The following is a 17,526-nucleotide window of genomic DNA, read 5'->3' as shown; positions in this document are numbered from 1 at the left end:
GTATGATCAGATGTTCCATGTAGATGAAGCATTAGCTAAGAGGGTGAGATGTGTGCTGGGGGCAGGAAGAAGTGACTGTTCCTTTGAGTCAAGCCGTCTTCAGAGTATGACATCTCAGGAGGATGGCTATGGAGGAGAAGTGTTGCGCAGGAGGCTGGAGCCAGGTCTGGTGAACATCAAAAGCAGCAGACGAGGAGGCAAGGAAGCCAGGGATAAGGGAGCAGGTGCCTCATCAATATCCACTCCTGGCTTTTATTAAGCACCCACCAGGACAGATCGCTGAACTGGACATGCTTCCTGTCCTCTGCTTTGACGTACCACCTAGAAGAGCTGAAAGATAATGTACTCTTAGAAGTTCCAGAGGCGCTTGGTTTTTCTCTGTATGGAAGGCCCTGACTTGAAGAGGAAGGTTACATATGGAAAGAAAAGTCTAGAGGAAGATATCGAACCTCAATGAAACGGACTGTCTTTCATGGCCACATGCTCCCAGCTGAAGTGGGCATCTGTGTCAACGGCAGAGGTTCTGCCTCTTTCTATGTGGCTCCTCGTGTTTTAGACTGAGTATGGAGAAGGGCTTAGCATGCGGCAAAACCTTGCACTGTGTTCTGTCCTCCCCTCCTCCCACTCAGCTTAGATATATTTCTTTTCCTACTAGCACAAGACCAAGTGGTCAGAACCTGGATTTGGTAATGGTTATCAAACCTGCTGTTTATGGAACATGTCTCTGTGCCAGGGAGGTAGTTGAAGGTACTGTCTTTTCTATTTACTTCTAAAGATGTTGAGGCTCGGGGACCCTGATTAATTTCCAAGATCAATGACAGGAAGATTTGCATCAAAACACAGGTTCATCTCATTCTACTCCGTTCTTCACTCCTATAAATGTTCTATCTCCCAGAACCCAGAAGAGCTGGTTTTGAATCTTAATTCAGCTACTTCCTACTGAATATTTCATCACATTGGGCCTCAGTGTACTCATCTGTCAAATGGAGAGATTGGGCTACATGTTCTCTGTTGTTCCTGCTAGCTCTCAAGCTCCGTGCTTAGTCTTTTTTTAAATATTTTTTTTTAGTTGTAGTTGGACACAATACCCTTATTTTATTTATTTATTTTTATGTGATGCTGAGGATTGAACCCGTGTTAGGCAAGCGCTCCATCGCTGAGCCACAACCCCTGCCCCTAAGGCTTAGTCTTAAGTGGCACTTTCATGAGTGTATCTTCAAATAGTCTGGAATATATGGGGGGAGGGTAAGAGAAATTCTTTATTCATTTAATTATTATCTGTAAAGTGCCTCCCTGGGGATATAACAGAGACTATGTCATGGTCTGACCTTTGCAACTTAACCAGTAAAGCAGGGAAAATACACTGAATCTGTTATAAGTGTTAAGTTTTAAGCAGAAAGAACACAGCATATGTAGACACTTCAGCAGGCAGTTCACATGAACCGGGTTCAGTCAGTTCAGTGAACATCTGCATGTGTCCCAAAGCAGGCAAGCAATAGAGATTTAGCATGAAAACAGACATAATATGCCACCTGGGTTCAGCCTTCTCTCCTATTATTCTTTCTTTTTATGAGGCTCCTCACGTACCCCAATTCATTGGGGATTGTGGAAAGAATTATTCAGTGTCACCCTCAAGAGGAACAAGGGAAGATGTGGACAAGGACAATGGAAGGGGGTAGGAAGGGCCCAGAGCAGGAGTTAAGGTTAGAGGGATGGAATGAACTAAAATCACTTGGTTATACCTTAAGAACAACTCTCAAAATCTTACTTACTGTTCCAGAAAATGTTTGAAAGCCTGGTCACAGGAACAGAAATAAATTCATAGTATCTCTGATTTGGAGGGGATCCAATAAGACATGTGGTCCAACCTCATCTCATTATTTAAATCCCATCACAGCTTCCCAGGAAGGCATTCGACTTGAATGCTGTCCTTGAAGGGTAACTCCTTCTGCCCCTGACCCTACAGCCACAAGATCCACTATTTTATTATGGTACAGCTCAGGCTGCAGAGAGGGGCACCTCTTTGTGTTGAGCTGACTTTTCATTTATTTTTAAAATAACTTTTATCGTCTGGCTTTAATTCTGTCCTTCTGGGTTACATAGAGCTGATTCAGTTTTCCTTTCCCTTTTTCTATTGTTGAAGCTCCAACATTTAAAAGCAGCCATCCTGTTTCTCTTAACAGCTCTACAATTACACAGTAAATACCCTGTCCCCATTTTTTCATAAAAAGTGCCTTATAATCTTCTAAGTCTGTGCCCCAGGTCAATTGTCCCTCTTTGGAAAGACTTTGTTTTGTTGGTGTTCTCTCAAAAGTGGGACCTCAGAACTGAGGATGGCACTCCTGGGACATGAGCTGAGGAGCCAAGCAGACCTCTTTTCAGACACTTGAGCTTGGAGGGAGCCCAAGATCAATGTAGATTTTGTTGCAGCTACTCTACCCTGTGACTTATATTGAGCTAAATCTGTATGCCATCAATCACATAGCTACAACTCGTCCTAATATGCAATCATTTGTGCCTGCCTTCTTTTATCCTATTCACAATGATATAAAGATGATGCTGGATTTATTGCTAAAATCCAGAGATACAGTTTTTAGCAATTCCCTTATCTATTGTCATAGTTTAGTAACTATTCAAAAAAAGGCAATAAGATTCATTTGCCATTTCTTGGGTTTGGTAAAATTTCACTGGCTGCCATTGGTAACCACTTTGCTTTCTGAATGTTTCATAATGCCATGTTGTGAAATAACACAGTTTTGAATTCTGCTAGAGATCCATTTCATGCTCACTGGTCTATAATTTATAGAATCTACTTTGTTTCCTTCTCATTTTTGGAAACTGGGATGGTTGCCCACTTTCAGAATTATACATCGTTCTTATTCTTCATAATTACACACACACACACACACACACACACACCACAAAGCCAGTGAGGAAAACTGTACATGAAGGAGTAGTAGAACTGCATCAGGAGAGTTCATGGTGAAGCATGTGATTGGCAAACAAGGTTGAGGAGAAAGGAGGAGAAAACTGAAAAGGTGAGAGAAAGCCTCCAACAGTTCCCTCTGGACTCTGGGAAGGCTTTTAAAATCCTGATGTTTGTGTTAGTCAGTGTTCCATTACTATAACAAATATCTGAAATGATCATCAAGTTATTGAAGAGAAAAGGTTTATTTAGGTTCACAGTTTTGAAGATTTCAGTCTGTGGTCAGTTACCCCTGTTGCTTTTGGGCATGTCATGAGGCAGGTCATCAAGAGAAGAGCATGTTGCTAATCCAAAACAGGGAGAGGGGAGGCATGGGGAAAATGGAGGAACTTTGATTGGGCAAAGAGGGGGGACGGTGGGAAAGGTGCATGGGAGCAAGAAAGATGGTGGAATGAGATGGACATTGTTACCCTAGGTACATGTAAGACTGCACACAGGATGTGACACTACATGGTGAACAACCAGAGAAATGAAAAGTTGTGCTGCAATTGTGTACAATGAATCAAAATGCATTTTGCTGTCATATACGCCTAATTAGAATAAATAAATAAGTAAAAAGAGAGGAGAATGTGGCAGAACAAACCTGCTCACTTCATGGACAGAATGCCAAAGAGGAAGAGGAAGGAGCTGGGGTCATACTAATCCCCTTCAAAGTCATACCCTCAATGGCCAGAAGACCTCCCACTAGGCCCCACCTCTTGAAGTTTCCACTATATCCTAATAACACCAAGTTGGGGACTGGCCTTTAACGCATTGGACTTTGAGGGGCATTCCAGATCCAAACTAGAGTGATGTCTTTACTTCCACACCCACGTCATGACCAGGACTATGGGAAGGCAAGTGAAGTGCTTACCTCAGGTAAAAATTTAAGGAGATTTCCCAAATTCTGTAGTCAAGACAAATAACAGATTAGTGCAATATATTCTTAAAAATAAAAATAATGCAAAAACTTCATGATGAAAAAAACAAAACTTTAAATAAAGGTAGGATCTGTGTATTACAGTTTTGTCTGCTCTCTTTTTCTTAATTATAGCTTTACTAAGCTCTAGTTTAGACCTTACAATTTGCTCATTTAAAGTGGAGAATCCAATGGTTTTAGTATAGTCACAGAGTAGTGCAACCATCACCATAATCATTCCAGAATGTATCATTAACCTAAAAAGAAGTCCTATATACATAAACGATTTCTCTATATTTTTTCCAGTCTACCCAACCCTAGGCAATCACCAATTTCCATTCTGCCTCTAAGAATTTGCCTATTTTGACTTTTTAATAAAAACAGATAATATTAAAAAACAGATAATATGTGGTTTTTCTGAATCTGTGTTCACTTAACATAGTATTTTCAAGGTTCATCCATATTAAGCATTTGAATCAATGTTTCATTCCTTTTTATGGCTGAATGATATTCTGTTTTATGCATAGACCACATTTTACTTACCCAATCATCAGTTGATGGACATTTTCAGTTGTTTCTACTCTTTGGCTATTATGAACATTGCTGGTATAAATGCAGGCTTGCCCGCCCTTCCTTCCTTCCTTCCTTCTTTCTTTTTTTCCTTCCTTCCTTCCTTCCTTCCTTCCTTCCTTCCTTCTCTCTTTGTGCCTGTTGTGTGTGTATGTTCATCTTTCTTGGTGAATAACTGGGAGTGAAATTGCTGGATCTTATGGCAACTGTGTTAAATCTCTTTAGGAACCTCAGAACTGTTTTCTGAAGTGGCTGTACTATTTTACATTCCCACCAGCAACATGTGGGGATTCTTCTGCACATTCTCAACAACATTTATTACCATCTTTTAAATTATAATCATAGTAGGGGGTATGAAGTGGTATCTCATTGTGATTTTGCTCAGCATTTCCTCGATGCCTGATGATGTTAAATATTGTCTCATTTGTTTATTGGCTATTTATATGTCTTCTTTGTAGAAAAGTCTATTCAGATTATTTGCTCATTTTAATTTTTTTATTGTGGAATTGTTAGAGTTCTTTATACATTCTAGATAAAAGTTCCAAGTCCCTTATCAGATATATGACTTACAAAAATTTTCTCCAGGTCTTTGATGTTTTTTTTTCCACTTTCTTGGTGACGTCTTTGAAGCACAAGAGATTTTAATTTTGATGATGTCCAGTTTATTTGTCTTTTATTGCTTGTGCTTTGGTGTCATATCTAAGAAACCATTGCCTAATCCCAGGTCACAAAGATTTATGTGTATGCTTTTTTTCTGAGAGTTTTATAATTTTTCTCCTACATTTAAGTCTTTGATCCTCATGGTCTATTTTTGAAAAACAAATTGCATGACATTTAAAACTCAGACACCTCATTTCTTACTCAAACTTCATCTGAAATCAAGATTAGGATTGGACCGAAAGGATGCAGTTTTGCAAGATAAAGATATACTAGATATCTCCAGAGACTTTATTATTAATGTAATAACGTGTTTGAAGTGTTTGTACTTGGAAATATAGCCAATGGACTGGGTGGCCTAAGGTGAGAAAGAGCATAGGTGACTTCTGCTTGTCCCCATTTGAACACTATCACCATCTCTGCTCTCTGCCTCTGTCTTGTCCTCTCTCTCTCTGGATCCCTTGCCCAAGATCACTTCAGGAGGTGATTCCTGATTCTCCCTTGTCCTTGTAGTTGCTTACAGGTTGCATCCCCATGCCTCAAGCCTGGCTCCTCCCCACACCTCCCTCCTGATTCTGCCACTGAAGTCAGCTTCCTTTTCACAAGGCCTTTTTCAGGTATCAGAGTAGTGATTGGCTTTGGTTCTTCCCATCTGAGTTCCCACCCTGTCCCTCCCTGCCTGCCTTCCTTGGAGCAAATTCATACACACCTCAAGATGCTTCTTATTTTTAATTTTTTCTCTTCCTATAGATACAACTTATGAGGTTTCCATGGGAACCCCTGGCCAGAGGTAGGAGACTCTTGAACAGAGGTGAGATGAGCAGGCTTTGTTCCTTTCTATGGGTTTCTAGGAGTATCTCTCTCATTCCTTTCTACACTCTCCCTCCAACCCTTCCCTGGGCAGCTCTGGGATCCATTTCTGCAGCCCCAGAAACTTGGGTCTTAAGATTGAACAGATGGTGGTGACAATGGTCTTGAGAGCTGCAGCTTTAGGATGAGGCTGCCACTGGGTGGGTTATCTGGCGGCTTCACAATACCATGTGCTTTGCAGGAAAAGGGCAGTCCTCAGTGGTAATTCAAGTTTTCCCTATTGTGCCTTGGGCAAGTCCTGGACAGAAGACCAGCATCTTAAATCACTGCCATTTTCTCCATCTTATTGGGCAGAGATGGAAAGGCCTTCTGGAAGTTAACACAGCTGTGCTTGGTCTCTTGGTGATATTGCATTTAATCTGACATTTTAATTAATCCAGATGTCTTTCTTCTGTGTTGACATGCTGGGCAAAGCTAATCTGAAAATGCTAAGAGATATTTTGAGCTTTGGAGATGACATCCAAGTTCATTATGTAGTCTGGAACAATGGGGATTTTTTGGAAATAGATATATTTTGAGCGGGAGCCATTGTGGGTAGATCCTCAGTGTCCATTTGTTACCAAAAGCTCGGTCTTCATCCCCATGGTAATCCAATAACAAGGTTTGAGAAAAAGGAAAAAGAAGTTTTATAGCTTTGCTAGCAAAGGAGAAACACAGGGGACTTCTGTCCTAGATGCTGTGATTCTGTCATCAGAGGGAACAGGGGACTTTTAAAGAGGTGATTCAATGGCTACATTCCAGGTGTTTTTGGTCTGGAATTGTAATTCACTTGTTAATTTGGGAGATAGTTGGTTTTTTTAGATCTTCTAGTGCCATCCCTGAAGTTGGAATTACATTATGCCTGTGGTAGGTGTGTGGGGAAGAAAGGTAAGCCTGTTTCCCCTGAGATTAGGGAGGGGAAGATAGAGAGAAAGAGAAAGAAACAAGTCCATTTTAAAGATAAATTGCAGTGACAGAGCAGCAAGGGCTATATATATGGCTCCTCCCCATACATCCCTCCTGATTCTGCCACTGAAGTCAGCTTCATTTTTACAAGGCCTTTTTCAGGTATCAGAGTAGTGATTGGCTAGTGATTTGACCTAGGATTAGGCAAACCTTAAAGTAGACCACTGTCACACTTTGTCCTTCAAGAGGTCAAAGGCAAGTCCGGGATTGATGTGTTAACTGTGGCCTGTGGTGGGGTCTCCTTCTTGATACTAGGTAACTCTTGCCTGGAGAGTATTTACAGTGCTTCTCTCTGAAACTACTGACAGCCTCAGAAATTCACATCTAAGCTCTTGTGATATCTGAATTCCAAAGTAGGGAAATCTTGACCCTGATCCATGAGTTGATTTGGTTTGCCTAAAATTTGGAGCTATTTTCATAATGTTCTAGGCCAACCACCCAAGGGTTGGGGAGATGCTGAGATTCTTGCATGTCAGGTCTTTATATGAATGGCAGGCCTCATAAACGCATGTAGAAAACTCAACATGCTGGAACTGGAGGGGATTTTGGAGTCCAGAAGTCTTAACCTGTGGGTTGAAGGTTTCTGTGGGGCTGTGGAGTTATAGCAAAGCACCCAGGAATCAGGTATGCACTGAGCCCTGAAAATCCATCCACACAGCTGCCATCTCTTGGGACTCAGCTATTTTTTTTTAAATGATAAAAAGCAATCTCTATACTTGAAAAAAGTACAAAGTACTGAATTTTTGCAAATCTGTTTTCTTACAAATTAAGTAAACAGAGGCCCAGATAGAAAGTAGTGAGGTAGTGACTGGGATCCACGTCTTTGGGTTGGGTACACGTCAGGACCAGCACCCACTACTCTGCTCCTGCACAGTGGAAGGTGATGGTCCAGGGCAAAGGAGGCCTCCTCTGACCAGCACATTGCTCTGTGAGCTCAGAGCCTGAGAAAGAAACTACACATTAAAGCAAAACTTAATAAGTTTTCCTAGAATAAATGAATGATTTTGGTAGGAAAAATAAGGGTTTGGGGTGTGGGAGGAGGAAAGGGCCAAGAGAAGAGAAGACAGGAAGCAGTAGTTCTGAGGGGATTCATTTCTTTCACTATCCTTTGAAAAGCAAATTATATTTTAAATCAGGTTACTATCAAAGAGTGTGAATCATAACAGAAAGATTGGCCAGCTTCCCTTTCAAGACCAGAACTAGGAAGAACTTTGAACTTGAACCTGATTATAACTTCCCATCAGCTATATTTAACTCCACTTATGATCCTAGGTTAATCAAATCCAGATTTGTTTCTTGAGGGCATTTTAGAGGAATTGAGAATACTAAGGTCCATGATTAAGCCTTGCTTATTCTTCGATTATTTGGAGTTTGAGGTTTAAACTGGTATTGAACTTCAGGGTTCAGTTTGGAACTCTTTAAAATGCCTCAGGGTGTCCATCCTGAAGACCTTCAGTTGGTGATGTGAATCCATGCCTGTGAGAGGTGAGCATCTGGAGAACAGCATCCAGGAGCATATGTGACCATGGGATTTGGCGGGGCTTGGCGGGACACAGACACTCAGGGTAATGTGGGAGAGTTTATAAAGGGGGTCTTCTCAGAGGTGTGACCAGAGTTAAGAGATATCAGCAAGGGACACATGAAGCATTCAGGTGGAGCAGAGACAGTAGTAGAAGGGGGCCTGGCCCATGCTGCTATCTTTGATATAAAGATGCAGGAATTATGGCATGAGGAAGGCAAGGGACAAATACCTGCCCTCCTATTTCCAATCACTGTCTCCCTTGGCAGGACCCAACCAGAAATCAGAGGGCAAGAGAAATGGTTATGTTGTTCACAAGAGTCAGTCTATGGGTCACAGAGCAAGGCAGAGACACGTGGAGGGTATGGAAGCAGCCAGCACTGGCCAGAGCCAGATATGCAAAGGTACATAAGGAACAGATTTACTCTGAGAATGTTCAGGTACCAACTCAGGCTCACCTGGACTTGCACTTAAAGAGGGTTTCCTAGGTGCTGGAGAGTGATAATGGCCAAATTATATTGTTATATTTTGTGTGTGTACAAATATGTAACAACAAATCCCATCACATATATAACTATAATGCACCAATTAAAAATGTAACAAAATAAAAAAGAGTGTTTTCTGCCTCAGAGTTACTCTCCACCCCCCACCCCATTCTGTTTTTTCTTCCTACGGCACACTTTATTTCCAAAGTGTGGAACCTTCATGAAGTGAAAAATACATGGGCTCTGGAGCTATATAATATTAGCTTGAAATCCCAGCTCTGCTATTTACTAAATGTGGGCCTTGGGCAAGTTACTAACCTTCTAAGTCCAATTTCCTCATCTGTGAACTGTTGAGCTCCCTCCATGGTTGATGTGAGAATTAAAGAATGTATATCTTTATCCATCTGTATCAATATCTTTATCTTCTAGATTACAGTTAGCTCACTCCAAGTGTCCAATAAATGCTATTTTCCTCACACATCCTCTGCCTGTGCTCTGGGTCATACCTATCTGGTTTTTCTCTTTTATATTTCACTTCATGATTATTTTTTATTTCCTAAATATTTTATCTCTTGCTCTCTAGTGGTTCTTTCCTTTTATTCATAAGTACATATCTTCTTTATTCATAAAATTACATTCCTGATGTTAAAAAAGAAACATCTTTCTTTTTTTCTTTTTTGATACTGGGGATTGAACTCAGGGCACTTGACCACTGAGCTACATCCCCACCCCTTTATTGTATTTTATTTAGAGACAGGGTTGCTTAGTGCCTCGCTTTTTGCTGAGGCTGGCTTTGAACTTGTGATCCTCCTGCCTCAGCCTTCTGAGCTGCTGGGATTAGTTCCTTTTTTATCTGCCTTAACTTGTTTTGGCTATTATTCTCTTCATCAACCTGTGTGTGTGTGTGTGTGTGTGCACATTTATATCTCTTTTTACATACATACCCCTTTAAAAATCCCCATATACTCAGAGCTGGGGATATTGCTCAATTGGTAGAGTGCTTGCTTCAGATACACAAGGCCCTGGGTTCAATTCCCAGCACCAAAAAAAAAAAAAAAAAATCCACATATACTCATTTTCCCAAGTTCTTCGCCATCTCTCAATTTCTCAATCCATTGCAGTCTGGTTTGTTTATTGCCATTGTGCAAAAAATGGTCTCAGAAGACTAATTAACTCCCAAATGCCAGATCCACCAGCCTCTTTCTAGACTTCATCTGCCTTTGCAGCATTTGGCAACCCCTGTCACGTCTTCCTGCTCCAGACACACATGTGTCTTCATTTCTTGTTTTTCTGTTTACCTCTCCCAGTTTTCCTGCCCAAGTTTCCTCAACTCCTCCATTCACTTCACATTTTTCCTCATGCACAAAATATCTGGGCTGTTTATTGGATTGTTTCTTCCTGTCCTTCCTATAACAAGGTTCAAGAGAACAGTAACCTTGTCTGTCTTTTTTATTCTTCTATCCCTCCCTGCAACCAGTGTCCCAATGCTTGGTCTACTCTAAATGTTGAACAAACATTCCTTGAATGGCCAATGGATTAAAATATTCCTCCAAGATAATCTTCTTATTCTTCTTCTCAAATATATGCTTCTAAATAGATATTTCTAGGTTTCCTTTTTGGGGTTAGAGGTTAGCAAACCTTTTCTTTAAGGGCTTGATAGTCAATATTTTTGTCTTGGAGGCCACAGGGTCTCTGTCACAGCTACTCAGCTTTGCTGCTGTAGAACAAAGGCAGCCCTGACAACAGAGAAACCAAGCCGTGTGACTGGGTGCCAGTTAAACTTTATTTACAAAAATACTCAGCCCACCAGCCGTAATTTGCAGAGCCCTGCTCTAGCTCATGTTTCCAGTAGTTCAGGGGACATTGTCATGTGATCAACTTAATAACAACTCAGATTCAACCCATGTGATTTGAAATTATGAAGTTCAAGAGCCTCTCTTCTGGATGCCATTCCCAGCTCATGTTATATCGTCTTTCTTCTTCTAGTCACCCAGGTTAGAAACCTGGGTTAGCTTCATTTTCAGCCTTTCCTTCCCCTGGCCAACCAGTGACCACATTCTGACTCTGTCATTGCTCTGGCTCAAGCTCTCATTAACTCTATGAGAATTACTGCCTTCACCTCCTCATCACGGCCATCTGGAGCAGGTCTGACTGCACCATACCCCTCACTCCTTAGCACAGGGCACTGTGGCACATAATCCCAGCCACTGGGAGGAGGAGGCAGGAAGGCCGTCAGTCTGAGGCCAGCCTGGATAACTTAGTGAGACCTTATCAAAAGAAAATGTTTTAGGAAAGGGCTCATGATGTAACTGTGGTAAAGTACCTTTGGGTTCAATCCCCAGTACCAAAAACACAAAAACAAAACAAAACGTCTTTCTTGGCTTCCTTGTGGTGGTTGAATGCAGCTTGAATTTTTTAACATAGTTCCAAGCCTCTATACCCAATTCTTGACTTCCTTATTGACGTAATGATACCAAATCAACAGCCCCTTTCTGGACTTCATTCTGCCTTGGAGCATTTGGGGTCCCAGTCATGTCTTTCTGCTCTATTTAGAGCACATCTGCCTTCATTTCTTGACTGTCTGTTGACCCACCCCAGCATTCCTGCCCAAGTTCCCTCGAACCCTCCATTCATTTCTTTTTCTTTCTTGTGCACACTATAAATGTTGATAGTCTTGTTCTTTCATGACTTTGTTCTTTCTTTCCTTTTATCCTAGAGAACTGGAACACCCTTCCTATCTTCATTTCCCATGAAAATCTTTATGCGCCAGGGGACAGACCAAGTGCTGTTTGCCTGGAGGCCCTGCTCAGTCCCTCAAACCTGAGTCCCAAGCTGCAGTGTGCCCACTCCTCCCTGGGGTGTGGTTGGTTGTTGACACTCGTCGCCCCTCCTTGGTCTTGCCAAGCTTCTAGAAGGCGGAAAACCATGGCCTCTTCATCCTCATAGTTTCAGATTTCATCTCCAATTTTGCACACTGAGGCATTGCTTGTAGAACTGGATTCCACCTTTAATCCAAGAGCTACTTCTGGGCCGTGGGGCCAGTCCCACTGGTGGAGATCAGAGGTGCTTGTGTAACCGTGTGTGTACGTGTGTATAGCCATAATTATTTCTGCATCCACCTCTTTGTTCCCTTTGACCATTACACTCTGTAGACTGTGACAGACTTGAGTTGGATTCTAGTTTGTGGCCTAGCCATAGGCTATTAAACATCTTTACGTCTATGTTTTCTTATCTAGTAAGTGGGACCCTAATATCAACCTTAAACAGTTATTAGAAAGATTAAATTTGATTTGACACACATACTTTTCCCTTCTATGTCTGCCTTCTCTCTGCCATGTTTTCCCCATCAATTTAATTTAATTTGGTACTGAGATTGAACCCAGGGGTGCTTAACCACTAAACCACATCCCTACTCTTTTTATTTATTATTTTGAGACAGGGTCTCCCTAAGTTACTTGGGACCTCACTAAGTTGTTGGCTTTGAACTCTTGATCCTCCTGCCTCAGACTCCCCAGCAGTGGGATTACAGGTGTGCGCCACCCCACCCAACTTCTCCAATAATTTTAAAGATTTGGAGGTTGACTTTTAAGAATGGCTTCCAGCATTCTGTACAGGAGGTCCCAGGGTAGAATCCAGGGGATTCCTCTTTGAAGGGGAGTCCTCTTTGTGCCTTCAAGGCACTCAATCTCTTCTATTCCCAGATTCTTAGAATTTCCCTCTGAATTGACTTGCAATGTATTTCTGTCTTACAAAACAGAAAGCTTCCCAGTCCTTCCTGGCCACAGTACCTGGGCAGGAGCAGTAGATGGTCTGAGCATGTTCAGTGGGTAAACCCTTTTTGTTAGCTCTGAGGTGTTTAGCAGAGCCTTGAACCCTACTGGGCTTGTCATCAGTAGAGGGAGGTGACATCACCCCTTGTCTTGAGTTTGCATGAGGGAAACAGGAAGGAATGCCTGGTACACTTTGTGAACATGAGCAAGTTCACTTCATGCTGCTGGATGCCTGTTGGAACATGATTTCAGCCATCTCTTAGAGGAGGTAGGTGATTGTGTTTGTACCTTTCAGGAAGCAGGTAGGATGAGAAAGGTACAAATGGCCTGAGCCTCCCAAGTTGGGCGTGCCAGACTTTTGAGTACCACCATGCATTGTCTGGCTTCATGAGTAATGGCTCTGGATATGATGTACACCCGAAGATTTTCAGGGAAGGACTAATTGGCAAAGTCCTCTTGTGGAGTCATGGTTTGCAGTGGATTGCCACGTACTCCAGAGAGGCAGCCTGTTTGCTGACACATGGGCCTACACACATGTACATGAGGCCCAATGTTTACCATCACAGACAGACTGTACTTAGCTAGAAAGGAGAGGGGGAATCTCCCCAGTGTCACTGAAGCAGCATTCTTTGTTTGTCAAACAAAAGATGGTTATTCCTGGGAGCATGGGCCCTGGTGCCAGATGAGCAGACAAAGCACCCACCCCCCACCTCTAGAGCAGAAGCTTACATACAGTTCCACAGAGCAAGAGATGTACCGAATTTCTTTACTTCTTGGGTTCATCCTCAAGCATCTCAAGAGGTCTCAGTTTGGTTTTTTGGCCCTCATGTGCATAAAAACAAGGATTGACTTACTCATATTCTTTTAAAAATATGTTGTATTTGACCTAGGAATGGGCAATATTTTTTTCTTTGAAATAGTCAGATCTCTAGGAATAGATTATACATGATGACTTTTTAAAAATAGCTGTGGTTAGTAACTTCATAGTGGATAAATCTAAAAGATACTCCCTCAGTGCTGTGATCTGAATATGTGTGTCTCCCCTAAAATTTATGTGATACTATTAATAGGTGGGGCCTTTATAGAGTGATCAGATCTTGATCAGTGTCCTTATGAAAGATACCAGAGGGAGATTGTTTTCCCCTCTGCCATCTGAGGACACATCTAGCAATCAGCAGGCTTCAGCCTGGAAGTGGGCCCCCACAAAACCCAGCCATGCTGGCACCTAGGTTTTGAACTTCCAGCCTCAAGAACTCTGAGAAGTAACTTCTGTTGTTTTAGAGCTTTTACATTTAGTGTGTCTTGTTACAGAAGCCCAAACGTACTAAGGCACTCAGCCAGCTGACCAAGGTCAACATCAACAATAAGTCATGTTGGTAGAATGGACTGCATATGATGTGCTGAGACTGACACTTGGCCTCTGTGATCTTCCTCCTCAAACCCATAACTCCAGGGTAGTCATAAGAAAATATCAGAACAAATTACCAACTGAGGAACTCTCCAAGATCCCTGACCAGTACTCTTCAGAACTACCAAAATCATGGAAAAAAAATAAGAAAGTCAAGGGTTGAGGATGTGGTTCAAGGGAGGAAGGCCCTAGATCCAATCCCTAGCTCGACAAATAAATAAATAACAAATAAAGAAAGTCTAAGAATTGGCCTGGATAGGGGCTGGGGATGTGGCTCAAGCGGTAGCGCGCTCGCCTGGCATGCGTGCGACCCGGGTTCGATCCTCAGCACCACGTACAAACAAAGATGTTGTGCCCGCCAAAAAACTAAAAAATAAATGTTAAAAAATATAATATATATATATATTTAAAATATCTCTACCAAGTATTCAAATCAATTCATCAAAAAGGAAGAGAGAAAAGAAAAAAGAGTCCATCTAAGTTTCAAAGAACCTTAAAAAACACCTAGTCCAATGATGTTTCATGTGTATTTACACAAAAACAGCATTCACATGTTAAGCAGAGATTGAGTGACATTATAAAAGCATAGCCTTGCTGTGGCTGAAGGGAGAGGTGCCCCTGAGCCCTCCTGTGCTGCCCTCTTCCCCTCCTCTGGTCTGCTCTGGGCTGCTCTGGGGAACATCCACATCCTGTAGGGACCCCCTGCTCCCATCCTTCCTCCCCCAAGTCTATCCTTGAACATCTCTAGAAATGGGCATTCCCATCCGAAAGACAGCATTTCATCTTTTTAAATGAGTTTTGTTTACTACTATGATTCTTGGCATTTTTTTTTACATTGGGTCAAATGTATTTATAATTTCTAGTTATTGGTCTAAAGTCCATTCAGAATGAATGTTAAATCTGTCCCAAAATAGTGATTTTTAACTTCTCAAAGACAGGTACTTTTCCTCTCCCCCCAACCCCACTGCTCACTTCCTGTATGAGATCGATATTTTTTGTTCCTACGACTGGTTGATAGTGACAGAGGTGTGCCACTGTTCTTTGTGGGCCAGCCGGCTGACTTCTGCATGACCCCATCTGTAAGCTCCCCCTTAGCTCATGCTTTCCCATCCCACTGCCTTCCGTGAGCCTTCTCTCCAGACTCTTTCTTCCCTGACCCTTAACTCCCAAGCCATTGGCCATTTACAGAACCCTCCTGCAACCCAGCCCATCTTCCCCTCCCCGAGACTGCTGAGTGCTAATGGAGGAAGTCACATTGTCCCTCTAAATCTGTCCTTTCTAACCTGAACCTTTCTCTATCCAGCTGTACTCTTTTTTTCACAGTGATGATTTTAAATCTTTATTCCACTGTCCTTCAACTCATAATGCCACCATTTGCTCCACTTCATCTTAGCTGATAATTCCTTAATACCATTCTACAAACAAAACTGAAGTCATGAGATGAGGAATTCTTGAACTTCTTAACCCCATACCTAGGAACTCACCAGCAGTTTTCCTCCTCATTTTCTCTCACCTTGAGTATTTTGGATATCAGGCTAGCTTTTGCAGACCTGGTTTAATCTGTTGTCCCTTATATTTCTGAGTTTCTGAGCCCCCTCACGGAAATTTCTCTGAGCAAGTTTACCAGGTTCTCCTTTACCTCTTAATTTTACTCAGTCAACTTTTCTATCAAATATTTAGCTAAGCACTTAAGTTAGGTGTCCCAGACATTTCTTACCACATAGTGTGGACACACCAGTGAAAAAGACGTGTGGAGTTAGGTGGAGTCACAGTTCTGGCCAAGCTACAGTGTGCATATGGGGCGCAGGGGTCCGGGATTGGAGATGGCAGCACAGGGATAGGGATAATAAACGAAAGAACAAGAAAATTATAAAATAATAGGGGATTGGTAGTTAATACTGAGAGAAGGCATGAATCAGGGTAGGATGGAGGGCTATTATTGTAGCTTGAGTGATCAACGTAATTCTCTCCAAAGAGGTAGCATCTGAGTAGGATCTGAACAAAGTGAGGGACTGGACTACCTGTGAATCTGGGGGAAGAAATGCCAATCGGTGGGAGCAGCAGAGACAAGGGTCCAGAGTTAGGAAGGCGTGTGGTACATTTAAGAAACACCTGCACTCATGTAGTTGGTTAGATTGAAAAGGACAGAGGTCACCAGGTCATATACCTTTGACCTTTGTAATACTTTCTTGTTCTACCTCTCGATTTCTCTTGCTCCTCCCACTCAGCTTCTCTTGTGCATCCTCTTCCGCTTGTCCTTTATGTAATAGTGTTTGGCAAGATTCTGTCCCAAACCATCCTCTCTTCCCTCTGGACATCCTATCCCTGAGCAGGGTACAGAGAAGCCACTCAATAAAGGTTAATTGATTCTGACTATTTTCAATTCCATAACCATGTTGGCAACTCCCCTCAAACCAAAATCTGGATTGTCTATAAAGTTACAGGACTATGGTCCACTATTTATATACAACCTGACCAAGCAAAGATGAAAATGGCATTCTCTCCTCCCTTATTTTTAGATTTCATCATTCTATAAATATGGTCCAAGTCTACGTGTCGGTCATTGCTACAGTCCCAATGCCCAGAGCAGCTGAATGAAGAAATGAAGTCAGTAAAAAAAAGGCAGGTTCAATTCCTTGGCAACCAGTTCACGGTGTTGACTAATAGTTAATATCCCTCCTAACATCCCCATGTGCACCCACAGATGATGAGGTCTCAGAACTCCACAGGCTGACTAGGAGTCTGTGCTACATTTCATCTTGATATATTTGACTCACTGTTCCAGGATTTCAAGATTTTCAGACATTTCAACCACTGTGATGGTTTTCCTTCTGGGTTTCATATCATTTTTGATTTTGACAAGAATGCCTTTTATATCTTCAACTCAGTCATTGATAAGATTTTTAAATAGGATGAGACCAGAGACATTCAGAGCCCTCCAGTTAATACGATAATTTCTAAACTCTGCCCTGAGACTAATATGTGTGCTTTTAGAATAATGGAATCATTTAATTTAAAAGCTAGAAGGGACATGGAAGATCATTAGTCAAGCCTGCCTGTTTTAAAGATGAAGAAATCAGAACTCCAATACGCTAACTAATTTCCCCAGTAACACAGTTAATTAGGAGAGGAGCTGGAAGGAAGAGCCAATGAGTTACTCTAGGCTTTCCTATGCAATTTCTCTCTATCCTTTTCTTTTAATTTCTGTGGTTTATTGTTTGTTGTTACTTAATGAATCACTCAACACCTACAGGTTAAGACATTTCCTGGGTCAGAAATATAGTAGAAACAGGGCAGGATGGTGCCAGCTTGGGATCCTTATGAAATTGTACATAGTTGGCAACCAGGGCCGCTGTCATCTGAGCACTGACAGGGACCCGAGGATCCAGTTCCAAGATGGCTCCACTAACAGAGCTGG

Source organism: Marmota marmota, unplaced genomic scaffold, assembly GCF_001458135.2.
Source record: "Marmota marmota marmota unplaced genomic scaffold, marMar, whole genome shotgun sequence".
Taxonomy (NCBI): domain Eukaryota; kingdom Metazoa; phylum Chordata; class Mammalia; order Rodentia; family Sciuridae; genus Marmota; species Marmota marmota.
Note: the sequence above shows the minus strand (reverse complement) of the source record.